We start from the raw sequence: 12,551 nt of genomic DNA, 5'->3' as shown, positions 1-12,551 counted from the left end.
CTTCTCCTCCAGCATCTGTCTGCTTGGGAATATAGGACTAGTGCTTATCTCAAAAACAAATTCTTTTCATGCATTGCCAGAAGCTGGGAAAGGGGGCACAGGGGATGGATCACTTGACGATTTCCTGTTCTGTTCATTACCTCTGGGACACCTGGCATTGGCCACTGTCAGAAGACAGGATACTGGGCTAGATGGACCTTTGCTCTGACCCAGAATGGCTGTTCTTATGTTCTTATTACAATTGCACTAGGATCCCTGGTATAATGGCTAATAATAATTCTTCAGTGACCAAGCTCAGTTTCCCTAAGAAGTGACTGACACCTATAGGAAGCCTGATATTAAAAAGGTCTGATTACATAAGAACCTGAACCTACTTCCCACCCAGGCATCTTGGCTTAGACTAGATGACCCCTGTGATCCTTTCTAACCCTCTGGTTCTATGGGTCTCTAATCAGAAACTTTGTGGTCAGAGAAGGTTCTATTTGAAAACCTTGATTCCAGTGGGGAGGAATTAGAAATGGTCACTTCTTTGTGGGTAATTGTCCTGGAGCCCAGTTAGTCCATGGTAGAGCCACTGGTTACCTGTATCCAAAGGGGAAGAATAGGGCATCTTGGAGTGTTAATATTCCAGCTGCCCTTCAGAGTGTCTTGTTACAGAAGCTCAGTTGTATTGCTGCCGGGCAGGTGGAATTATAATAGTTCAGGACTGTACTGTGCCCACTGCCTGAGTGAGGTGAAATTCACGCTGCGTGAGGGTCAGCAGACAGCCTCAGCACCACTGCATTGACCACTCAAATGAGGCATGAGCCTCATGCTGATCCTCTGCACAGGGGAGAGCACAGCTTACGGTACTACAAGGGTCATGGAGCCTTTTCACATGCCAGGGGGCTGTGAGGCCTGGGTTACTCTCCATTGCCTGCCTGTGAATAAGAGAACAACAGCCAGGAGGAGTTCATTCCTCCCCACCATACAAAACTAGCAGGATTTTGGATCCTAGATGGTCTGGCTCTGCACCATGCCAGCACTGAGCACACAGTGAATGACAATATGGAACTGCATCTTGGAGCAGCAGGATTCAAACTCTGCTTTGCCCCTCAGGTGCTCTGCTCCCTGGATTCTCTGTTACCTGATCCAAGCTTTGTTTTCAGGAAGTTTGCCTGCTGAAAAACAAGGTTTCATTGATACTGAAACTTTTCACAGGGAAATGCCAGTTCTGGCAAGAAATTATGATTCCCTTTAGGAGCTGTCAAACAAAAAGTTCATTTTCTTCTGATTTAAAGTGTCATTTTTGTTTCGGCATTTCAGTTGAAAAGCCTAGGATTCCTCCCCTCGGTGGTTTGTGGACCGGGACATCAAGACATGCATTTGATGTTTTCAGGTCTGGACACTGGGACTGAAATCCAGAATCAGCAGTCTGAGGAGGTTTCCAGTGCTACATTGTATTGGCTGGGTTGGAAATGCAACAAAAATGGCCATTCTCACCCCCCAGTTTTAACTCTGCCATGTAGTGGCCCCATGAGGAGACAGAAAATGAAAAAATTCAATGTCTTTAAAATTCAGTTTAATATAATCTGGGTCTGGAACACTAAAATGCCTAAATCGTAATGGTAGAATTTTTGCACAGGTCTCACTGTAGGGCAGAATTAAGGTTTCTTTCTGCTCAAGGAGACACTTCCAGTTATCGAGAACGGGTGTGAAGTTACCATTAATCTTCCAAATGTTGCCCTTGCACAAGGTTTCAATGCATTTTAATTATCTGGGAAGTTTGAAGAGCCTGTTTAGAGATCAGAGTGAAGGTTCTTTCTGTGCCTTAACTCTGAATTTCCAGATCTTAACATGTTTGTATTTTATTTAAGTAGAACCATAACTGTCAATTTTGTGGGTTTAAATGCTTGATTTTGGGTTAATTACAACATCCCTGTAATGCAGTGTTCCCTAAACTACTCAGATGCACTCTCAGCCTTAATTCCAATGTATTGTGGTTTTGTCTGGCAATTATCTCTCTTTTTTTTTTAATTTAAAACACGAATAAATGCCCCGTAACCAAGAAACGGAATGAGAATGTTCCCAAGACACAAAGAGAATGGCACTATGGCGTATCTCTAACAGTTTAGAGATATGAAACATCAACAGTCAATCTCGTCTTTATTTTGCCGTTTATGGCAGTGGTTCTTTAACTTTTGTACTGGTGACCCCTTTCACATAGCAAGCCTCTGAGTGCAACCCCCCTTATGCATTAAAAATCATTTTAATATATTTAACACCATTATAAATGCTGGAGGCAAAGCAGGGTTTGGGGTGAAGGCTGACAACTCAGACTCCCATGTAATAACCTTGCAACCCCCTGAGGGGGCCTGACCCCCAGTGTGAGAACCCCTGGTTTATGGATTCCGTGGTTCACCTGGCTGCTTTACCCCACTAGGAAACAGTACAAAGTAGCCAGTTAAACTGGATTTACATCTCTTTGTTTTGCCACAGCAGTGCAAAACATCTGGCATGTGTACTGCAGCTTCCTTCTCCCTCCTCTTCTCCAAATGGCTGAAGGTTGAAGCTAGACAAATTCAGAATGGAAATAGAGAGAAAAATAGTAACAGTGACAGTAATTAACCATTGGAATAATTTACCAAGGGTTCTGGCACATTTTAAATCAAGCTGGAATGATTTTCTAAAAGATCTGTTCTAGGAATTATTTTGGGGCAGTTCCCTGGCCTGTGTTACACAGGAGTTAAGACTAGATGATCACAGTGGTCCCTTCTGGTCTGGAATCTATGAAATCCTCATAGTATCTTCCCCATATTCCCCAGCAGGTACATCCCAAATTGCTCTCCCTCCTGCACCCCTACATTCCCCTACACATTCCCCCAAATACCCCTCCTTCCTTCACCCCTACATTCCCCTACACATTCCTCCAAATATCCCTCTCTCCTGCACCCCTACATTCCCCTACACATTCCCCCAATACCCCTCCTTCCTGCACCCCTATATTCTCCTACACATTCCCCCAAATACCCCTCCTTCCCACATCCCTACATTCCCCTACATATTCCCCCAAATACTCCTCTCCCCTGTACCCCTACATTACCCTACACATTCTCCCCAAATACTCCTACCCGAACCCTAAAATTCCATTGAATATTGATAGCCCTCACTCCTGAACCACTATACTCCCCTGCACATTCCCCCAAATACTGCTCCTTCCTGCACCCCAACTTTGCCCTGTACCCCCAAAATTGCCCTCCCTCCTATATTCCCTACATTCAACTGCATTCCCTAATTCCCCTTTTTCTTGCATTTCTACATTTCTCTGCAGGCCACCCCAAATTGCCTTCCCTCTTGCACCCCCACATTACACTCCCCACGCCCTGGTCTCCCTGTCTGCCTGGTGCTGGCCAGCTGTAGTGCAGCGGGTGGCCACCAAAGGACATGGCAGCCCCAGGACGTGGTTGCCGTGGCTGTTCATAATGGAAGGTTTCTCTCTGCTCAGCTCTGTCCTGGCTGAACGGACACATTGACTGAGACCCAGCCCTCAGGGCGGCTGGTGGCCCCTGGCAGTGAGGCAGAGTCACTCCTGCCACTGAGAAATGCCCTCATTGCCATGGCACCAGCTGTGGTGGATGGCTCCCTGCCTATGGGAGCCAGTCGCCATTTCAGGACAGGGCAGTGCTTTGGGAACTCTCTGTTGTCTCCAGCTCTCACCATGTTCTTCCTTGAACAGTGTCCCTATGGATGCACCACTTCAGGAGAACATGCACCTCTCAAGCCCGTGATGAGAGATTTCTAACTTGTAGTCTCCCTTCGGCTCACACACATGCCTGAAGCCTCCTCATGGCAGACACCAGGGTTGCCAACTCTCCTGATTTTGCCGGGAGTCTCCCAGAATTGGGGTCTGTCTCTCGGAGCCTACTGAAGCCAACCTTGAGATTTTAGGGTGCTTAAAGTCCAGTTGGTGGCTCAGTAGGACTAAGGCAGGCTCCCTGACTGGGCAGGATCCCTGACTGCCCTGGCTCTGCACAACTCTTGGAAGTGGCTGGCACACCTCTGTGGCCCCTGGGGGGTGGGGTGGGAGGAAGTTCTATACGCTGCCCCTGCCCTGAGCACCAACTCCGCAGCCCCCTTTGGCTGGGAACTGCGGTTATTAGGAACTGCGGGGGAAGTGCCTGCAGGCAGGGGCAGAGAATGGAGCTCCCAGACCCCCCCGCTGAGGGGCTGCAGGGATGTGCCAGCTGCTTCTGGGAGCAGTGCGGGGCCAGGGCAGGCAGAGAGCCTCCCTTAGCCCCACTGCGCCATCAACCAGGAGCTGCCCAAGGTAAGCACTGCCCAGCCGGAGCCAGCATCCCTCAGCTCCTTCCTCACCCTAATCCCCTGCCCCAGCCCTGAGCCCCCTCCAGCATCCAAACTCCCTCCCTGAATCCACACCCCATCCTACACCCCAATCCCATGCCCCAGCCTAGAGCCCCCTCCTGCACCCAAACTCCTTCCCAGAGCCCACACCCCATCCCGCACCCCAAGTTCCTGCCCCAGCCCTGAGATCTCTCGAGCACCCAAACTCCATCCCAGCGCTTGCACTCTGCACCCCCTCCTGCACCTCAACTCCCTGCCCCAGGCTCAGCCTTGAGCCCTCTCCCAACACTCTGAACCCGTTAGTCCCAGCTCAGAGCCAACGTCAGCCCACTGCCCCAGCGTGGTGAAAGTGAGTGAGGATGGGGGAAAGCAAGCAACTGAGGAAGGGGGATGGAGTGATCAGGGCAGAGCCTCAGAGCAGGGGCGTAGTAAGGGCCTGGCTTTAGGGCAGGAGCAGGGCGATGCAAGGGTGTTTGAGTTTCTGTGATTAGACAGTTGGCAATCCAAGCAGACAGCGAGGTTTTGGGGGACGTGCCTTCTCTACCACCTCGGCCTGAGCTGGAACCCTAGTGTGTCCACCTAGAACCTACTTGGCCTTCTGTATGGATTGCAGTTAGGTAGTTCATAGCTGTAGTTTAGTACAGTTATTTAGTTTGGGTGAGATGACTGTTTTCCCCTCTCTTTTCCCCTCTGGGAGACTTGTCTTCTCCTAGTGGGTTGGGCCTGCCTCACCAGGCTTCAAACACTCCTCTCCTCAGGAGGCTGCACTGGTAAGTGACAGGCACTCCAAGTGTGTCTGTTGCCTGGGGGAGTCATGTCTCCCAGACATGTTTCTTCTGCTCATCCAGGGCAATGGCAAACAGGGAGATAAAGCTCAGACTGTTAGCCATACAACACTCCCTGCAACCGCCCCCTGTGCTGAGTCAGGAGACTCGCCTCCCCTTCCACCGTACATTGTCCCTGGACAGATTCAGCACCCCGTCAACCTTGGGGCGTGCTTCCCCTAAGGAAGGGAAATCTTTCAAGCCCACTGGGAAGACTCCCAGAAAGAGATGCACAGATTCTCCCTTTAAGGAGCCAGCTCCAAAAAAACCCAGATCCCCATTGAGGTCCTTGGTCTCCGAAGATACCACTGAGGCCAAGGACTGTAACTCCAGTACTGTCAGCCATGGGAACCCCTGGAACTCCAAGGACAGGAATCACAGCTCCAATAGGGCACTGGTACCCTCTACCAGTAAGGAGGGTAAGCACAGGGTGCCACCGAGCCTGTCCCTGCCATTGGCACTGAGGCATTCCACTAAGCCGTCAGTGCCATCAAACACCTTAACTCAGCCATCAGTACCAAAGCAAGCAGCTCAGCTGTTCAAGCAGTACCCTCGGTACCAAGCAAGCAACAGCGCCAGATGTCTACATGCCAGCTATATGCCCATCATCATCAGTACTGTTGGCGTCAGCTATGGTACCCTCAGCTGTGGTGTCAGAACCTGGGTCCTTTCCAGTACTGCAGGAATTCCAATACTCAAGGGACCTCTCAGACTTAGGTGAACCAGAGTCTCTATTGTTAATGGATACCAAGCATCTCTCGGTATCAAGACCTCACTCTCTGAGCAGGTAGCCCATGGCACAGGACTTCATCAACTGCCCCCCACCATGGGAGGATGTGGAAGAAGAGGACTCTCAATTGGTCTGCTTGATTTTGGTGAGGGGTTTGTCTACATACCCCTTTGGGAATTCAATTTTGACCAGCTCCAGGGAGGTCACCAGGGATGGTGGAACTAGACTTGCATGCCACTCCCGCTTCCTTATGGACCTCCGCAGTGGCCATATCGGAACCTGTGGGATACCTATCAGCAGCAGTTTACAAGACCACGGGCACCTTCCCTCAGGGAGATCAGGGTTTCACATCCTTCCCCCCTCCATCCACTAACTTCACAGGAGGAGATGTTTGAAAAGCAGAAGACTAGGGGAGATGAACAAGTCACGTCTGAAACTCCCATTTGATTGTCATCACCAGAAGAGGTGGTTATGCCTCCACCATCTTCCATTGCCAACATCTTCAGGCAGTTCCAAGACCTCATTAGAAGGGTAGCAAACACCCTCCAGATCACTCTGGAGGAGGACAAAGATCTGCAACACAAGCTGCTGGATATCTTGCGGTTGGCAATGCCCTCTAGAGTAGCGCTGCCTATTAATGAGACTCTCCTAGACCCAACTAAGACAGTATGGCAGATGCCAGCCACTATTTCACCAACATGCAAAAGGGCAGACAAGACAGGGCACTCACTGTGGGGCAGGGGAAGAGGGAGAAGAGCCACTTGAGCTGCTCCCCTCTCCCCATCTTCACTGCCCAAAACCTCCTCTCAATTCCTGAGGGGAGAGGTAGGAGTTCTGCCTCCCTACTTCAGCAGCTCTGATTGTCTGATCTTGCGTAGGAGGTGGAGAATTCGGGGAGGCAACCAATCAGAGAGAGTTTCTCACATGCAGGGCTGAAATTTGGAAGAAGGCTGTCATGGCCAGATGGGCTTCAGCCCTTCTTGGCCTTGGTAGATGTTTCCTATCCATCTTGTAGGACGGGTCATTGGGGAGGTTCTGAGAGTGACATTCACCCTTGGGCCCCCTTGCCAGTCTGGCTGTCTCTTCTCTTGCAATTTGCACTCTCATCGGAGGGTACTTTCTGCTCCAGCTTCCTGAAGTTTAGTTTTCCCTTTAGTTGTCTTTGGCTCAAGAAGTTTCTTTGATGTCGGGACTGAGATTTTTGTTCTGCTCAGCGGCCCAAAACCCTGTGACTTCAGCAAAAAATTGCAAGGTGTACTGGGAAGTGTTAGCAGTTTTCAGTATGGATCGACTATTAATCACATCCTGTGCTATTGGTCCTGTCTTTTCTGCTACCTCATTTGACTGTGCATAATGAGGCCTTAAATTAATATCTCAAAGACAATGTGCCAAAATGAGCCACGCCTGTACATGGACCATTATCTCCTATTAACTCATCTGGAGTCCCATGTCCAGCAAGCTGTGATTTACAATGTGTTATTCCATTGCTACTTCATGCATCATTCAACAGCTCCATTTAAAAACAAAGCTGAGTAGTTGTCCTTGCCTCACAGATAATTTTTCCCATTTAATTACAATAGTTTTGAGCTGAGGACTATCAGGAATCTCATGCAGTTTCAGTGGTTCTTTGGCTTTCTGTTCCCTGTGTTTACTGATGATTTCACCCTTGGATTCTTCCCCTTTATGTCTAGACAGAATAGAGTATCTTGGGCACCTGTGTCTTTCACTTCTCAGTGTGCAGATGGGCATGGTGCATTACGTGTAGCATCACTGAACACATCCTGCATGGTCATACAATACAAACAATTGCCTTCATGTAGAATTGCATCTCAGTAGTCCCACTTAAAAGTTAGACTTGAAAATACCTGGGCTTTTTCTGTTGCCCAGCCAGCCAATGATCCTTTTCTCTGAAGCTGCTGTAAGACTGAGTCAGTTTTTGTTCTTCACAGGAGCTTGTCAAATTTTGGTTTGTCAATGAGTAGTTCTCATGTCAAACTCTTCTTTCCTCCTGCAGCTCTTTGCTCTTGGTAAATGTAGGCACGCTTGAAAGCAAGTTTGTTATTAGGGGCTCTTTACTTGCTTTTTATTCACCAACCCTTTATGCCCAGAACAGTTCCTTGGCAATGCTGTGAGCGTTGCTGTTATCTTGGCTGAGCATTGCACAACCGTTTCTGCAATTTGCTTTCCAGCTGACCAAACGAGCACATTTGTCAGGTTGCTCATAGCCACGACTAATGGCCAGCATTTCATTTTTCAATGTGGGCATTGTTCCCTTGTGTTTCAGTCCATGCTGTGGAGGCACAAGCCCTTGACCTACCATCTTTCAGAGGGACAGCCCCCAAAGACGTTCATCAGCTGAGTTCTTAGGCTCTTTGTGCTAGTTGGAGTTTACACAGTGTGTGTATTTTCAGCAGCACACTAGAGATTGTATCACTGTGGTGAATCGTATCCCCAACTCATCCCATTCTGGTGATGCATATGCAATTCCTTAGGAATCTTCTGAATCACATTCTGTAGAAAAGTTATCCCACTTGTTTGAGCTCTGCCTTTGTAGACTGCTGTTCAACCCAAGCATAGCTGTGATTTCTTTTCTCCTGCTGGTCTGTTTCAAACTCTGCTGAGCAGTAGCTGTTCTTTCACAAGCCAACGGCACCTTGCAACATGGCCTCATTATGTCTTGTTACATGAAACAAATGTGAGCATATTGTGTCCCAGCAGGTCACAAATCTTTGTATTCTGTCTATGTTTGCATTGCACTGGACTCCAGTCTCTGATTCCCAAAGTCACAAGCTGCCCTATCATAGAAACTTCTTTGTCCCTGTAGCAAGAGATTTAGCAAAGGACACATTCTGGCATGGACTATAGAACTCTTGATATTTGGGGTGACTTTGTCTTATAGTTTACAATTCCATCCATGCATCCACTGGTTTACCAGCATGTGCTTTAAATTTAATTTAATTTAATTTAATTTAATAATTTTGATGGTTTAGAGGGGAATTGAAGGCAGCTGTAAAATCTATCTACCTATCTATCTACCTATCTATCTGATATAAGAAAGGGGAAGATAATAGTAATGAATATAAAGCAGAAGTTAGGAATTGTAGAAAGTCGATAAGGGAAATAAAGGGTCCCAGAGAGAAATCTTTGGCCAGTAGAGATAAGGACAAATAAGGCATTTAAAAATATTAGGAACAAAAAGAATCCTGACAATGGTAATGGTCTATTACTAGATAGAAATGGTAAAATTATCACTAATAATGCAGAAAAGACAGAAGTGTTCAATAGATATTTTTGTTCTGTATTTGGGGAAAAACAAATGATAGGCTCATCATATGGTGATGATAACATGCTTTCCACTGCACCAGTATATCTGGAGGCTGTAAAACAGAAGCTGCTAAAGTTGGACATTTTTAAATCAGTAGGTCCAGATGATGTGCATCCAAGAGTTTTAAAAGAGCTGGCTGAGGAGCTTGCTGGACCACTAATGTTGATTTTCCATAAGTCTAGGAGCACCGAGGAAGTTTCAGAAGACTGAAAGAAAGCTAATGTGCCAATTTTTAAAAAGGGTAAACACGATGACTCAGCTGATTATCGGCTTGTCAGCCTGACATCGAGCCTAGACAAGAGAATGGGAGGGCTGATATGGGACTTGATTAATAGAGAGCGAAAGGAGCATAATTTGATTAATGCTAATAAACATTGATTTATGGAAAATAGACTGTGTCAGAATAACTTGATATCTTTTTTGATGAGATTACAAGTTTGCTTGATAAAGGTCATAGTGTTGACATAAAATACTTAGACTTCTAAGGCATTTGTCCTGGAACTGCATGACATTTTTTGTCAAAAACTCAAACAATATAAAATTAACATGGGACACATTAAATGGATTAAAAATTGGCTAACTGATAGATCTAAAATGTAACTGTAAATAGAGAATCATTGAGAGGTTGTTTCCAGTGGAGTCCCAAAGAGATTGGTTCCTGGCTCTATGCTGTTTAACATTTTTTATCAGTGACCTGGAAGAAACCATAAAATTACCACTGATAAAGTTTGCAGATGATATAAAAATTGGGGGAGTGGTAAATAACAAAGAGGGCAGGTAATTGATTCAGAGTGATCTGGATTGCTTGGGAAATTGGGCTCAAGCAAACAATACATATTTTAATATGGCTACATACAGGAATAAAGAGGGTGGACCATATTCACAGGATGGTGGACTCTGTCCTGGGAAGCCGTGACTCTGAGAAAGGTTTTGGGGTTGTGGTGAATAATCAGCTGAACATGAGCTCCTCATGTGACGCTGTGGCCAAAAGAGCTAGTGCAATTGTGGGATGCATAAACGGGAGAATCTCGAATAGGAGTAGAGAGGTCATTTTACTTCTGCATTTGGCACTGGTGCAACTGTTTCTGGAATTCTGTGTCCAGTTCTGGTGCCCACAATTAAGAAGGAAGTTGATAAATGGCAGTGGGTTCAGAGAAGAATCATGAGAATGATTAAAGGATTTGAAAACCTGCCGTATAGTGATAGACTCATGGAGCTCAATCTATTTAGCTTAACAAATTGAAGGTTAAGGAGTGATGTGATTACAGTCTGTATGTACCTACGTGGGGAAGAAACATTTAATAATGCGGTCTTTAATCTAACAGAAACAGGTATAAAATGATCCAGAGGTTGGAAGCTGAAGCTAGAAGAATTCAGACTGAAAATAAGGCATACATTTTAACACAGAGAGTATCAGAACAATTTACCAAGAGTCATGGTGGATTCTCCATCAGTGACAATTTTGAAATCAAGATTGGATGTTTCTAAAAGATCTGCTCCATTAATTGTTTTGGGGAAGTTCTATACCATGTGCTATACAGGTTAGACTAGATGATCACAATGGTCCCCTCTGGCCTTGGAATCTGTGAATCTACAACAGGGGCAGGCAACCTATGGCATGTGTGCCAAAGGCGTCACGCAAGCTGATTTTCAGTGGCACTCACTGCCCGGGTACTGGCCACCAGTCTGGGGGGCTCTGCATTTTAATTGAATTGTAAATGAAGCTCCTTAAACATTTTTAAAACCTTATTTACATTACATACAACAATAGTTTAGTTATATATTATAGACTTATAGAAAGAGACCTTCTAGAAATGTTAAAATGTATTACTGGCACGCGAAACCTTAAATTAGAATATATGAAGACTTGGCACACCACTTCTGAAAGGTTGCCGACCCCGATCTACAATATCAGTGTTTATTTTAAATGTTGTTTCTATTTTGATCTATTCACACTTTCACAGTTGCACATTATGAGTTGTAAGGATTTTTTTTAGGTTTTTAATTATTTAAATTTTTACAGCTGTGGGAAATTATGGGGAGGTCAGAAAATAGGGGGTCAGTCAATAATTATTAAGTGACACGAGATACTGAAATTCAAAAAGTTAATGCTTTAGAACTGGAAAAATGGCGAATTCTCAACATCACATGTCAAAAATACAATATAAATATCCTTAAATCCAACTGTAATAGGTACTCAAGCAGCACTTTTCTTACTTTGTCTATCTGTACATTGCTATTAGTATTGACGGTAATATTTTTTCATTCAGCCCAGTGAGAGGTTGTGTCTCTGCCGGCCCTGTCGCCCTGGGCGTCTTAAATGCTCTGCTGCTGGGGCTCATAGCTGGACACCAACAGCTGGAAGACAAGCACATTGTTCCCTGAATGTCTGTGCTACGTGGCCCTGGTTCCGGGCTCCGACCCCAACAGCCCCACCCTGCTGTCCACCAGCTTGGGTCACTGCTTGCAGTGTGACCCCAACACACCACCAGTCCTGAATTTCACCAAAGCCATCTATGCTGAAGTGTTCAGCCCACTCCTTGAAAATGCAGAGAAATAATGAGGTTCACTGAGCCTTTAAAGAGACAAGTACAGCTTGTCACTTTAACTGGAGTAGCAATCACTTCAATTCAGACACAGCACTGAGTTCCTTTAGATTAAAAGTGCAACCGGTTTGTTAAAAAAGCTCATAGGTTAAGTGATAGAAGGGACTGAGAAGGGACTGAACAGGTTACAAACAAACAAAAGTAAAATATGTTTTCTAATGGCTAAGACCTAATTTAACAAACTACAGACTTTGCTCAAGGTAGTTTTCTTCCCAATCATTCTTTGTCCAGCCTGCCTGACCAGATGCTGTAGCCAGGACCCAACACACGGAGCACAATGTGCTTGGGTTCTTTGTCTCCTCAGGTGTAGATTAAAACAGAGTCTCTCTCTGTCCCTTATATTCCCAAAGGAATTATCTTTGTCCTAAAAGTCAGGAAGGCCTCCTGGGAATTCAGTTTCCTGTGTCTCTCTGGGGTGCAGGAGCCATGTTAATATTCTGTCTCTCAAGTTCGGTCTCAGGATAACCCTGTCTGGTTTTGCTTGATAGCTTTGTTTAGTGCTAATCTGTAAATTGAGGTAAACCAACATTCCTTGTCCAAGACAAACTGGTTTACTGTTTTCACCTATGCTAGGCCGTCTGATTTTAACCATGTTCTAGTAATATCACACAGACAGAATTCACAACTTACCATATAACATTGTTACATATGTTTTACAATGGTATTATTGTCCAGTGTGGTGTTAGTTTTCAAATGATACCTCGCAAGACTAGTTTGTACAGTGC

The 12,551-nt window shown here is 45.7% G+C and overlaps 1 protein-coding gene across 2 annotated transcripts in view; it reads left to right on the top strand.

Annotated features, from left to right (window-relative positions):
- The window catches only part of MYOCD (myocardin), a 488,383-nt gene that overhangs the window by 29,092 nt on the left and 446,740 nt on the right, over nt 1-12,551 (top strand). The gene's annotated exons all lie outside the window — the stretch shown is intronic.

Source organism: Gopherus flavomarginatus, chromosome 12 (assembly GCF_025201925.1).
Source record: "Gopherus flavomarginatus isolate rGopFla2 chromosome 12, rGopFla2.mat.asm, whole genome shotgun sequence".
NCBI lineage: Eukaryota > Metazoa > Chordata > Testudines > Testudinidae > Gopherus > Gopherus flavomarginatus.
The sequence above is the reverse complement of the archived record's forward strand: the minus strand, read 5'-3'. Positions and strand labels throughout refer to the sequence as shown.